Source organism: Trichechus manatus, unplaced genomic scaffold, assembly GCF_000243295.1.
Source record: "Trichechus manatus latirostris isolate Lorelei unplaced genomic scaffold, TriManLat1.0 scaffold00141, whole genome shotgun sequence".
In the NCBI taxonomy this organism is placed as follows: Eukaryota; Metazoa; Chordata; class Mammalia; order Sirenia; family Trichechidae; genus Trichechus; species Trichechus manatus.
The window spans coordinates 4,031,683-4,032,645 of NW_004444077.1; positions in this window are offsets into that span (position 1 = coordinate 4,031,683).

Sequence of the window (963 nt, forward strand, 5' to 3'; positions counted from 1 at the left end):
CCATCTAGTTCTTCTGGTCTCATGGCAAAGGAAGTTGTTCCTAGAGCCAATTAGCCACACATTCTGTTTTCTCCTCCTGTTCCTGACTCTCCTTGTTTCTCTGTTGCTCCAGGCAAATAGAGACCAATTGTGCCCTGAGTGGCCACTTGCGAGCTTTGAAGACCCCAGGCACTATACAATGAACTAGGAGGTAGAATAGAACCATTAAACATGTTATTAAAAAAAAACAAAAAAACCAAACCCATTGCTGTTGAGTTGATTCCGACTCGTAGCGACTCTATAGGACAGAGTAAAACTGCCTGATATAGTTTCCAAGAAGCATCTGGTGGATTTGAACGGTCGACCTTTTGGTTAGCAGCTGTAGCTCTTAACCACTATGCCATCAGGGTTTCCAAACATGTTATTAGGTATGGCAAATTAGTTTTTCACAAAGATGTCAATTATATAATAAAAGAACACTGTGATAGTTTATCTCCAAATTCCTTACCACAATAGGGTACAATAGGAGAAGCCTGGACTTTAGAAGCAGACAGACCTAGATGTGAATTTTCATTACAAACTAGGTCAGGTTGGACTTACTTAACCTCTGAGCTTTAGTTGTCTCACCTGGTAGTAGTATTATAAAAATTGATTAACAGATCAAGTATACATGTCTATCACACAAATTATACAAATTATATAATTTGTATTTGACAAATTATATTTACTCAACCAATATTAATTTCCCTTCCTTCTAACTTAAGATATTGGCAGGATGATCACTTGGCAAATTTCTTGAAGGGATATAAGTATTTAGTGGATGATTCGAATACAAGGCTTTTAAGATCCCTTCTGATCTTAAATAAATACAAACATAACAATTAAATTAAGTTCCTATAACAGCCACTTGAACAAATAAAAACACCACCACCATGTGATATCAAGGATTCTAGCCTAATGAACATCTATTTATAGAAATTGCGA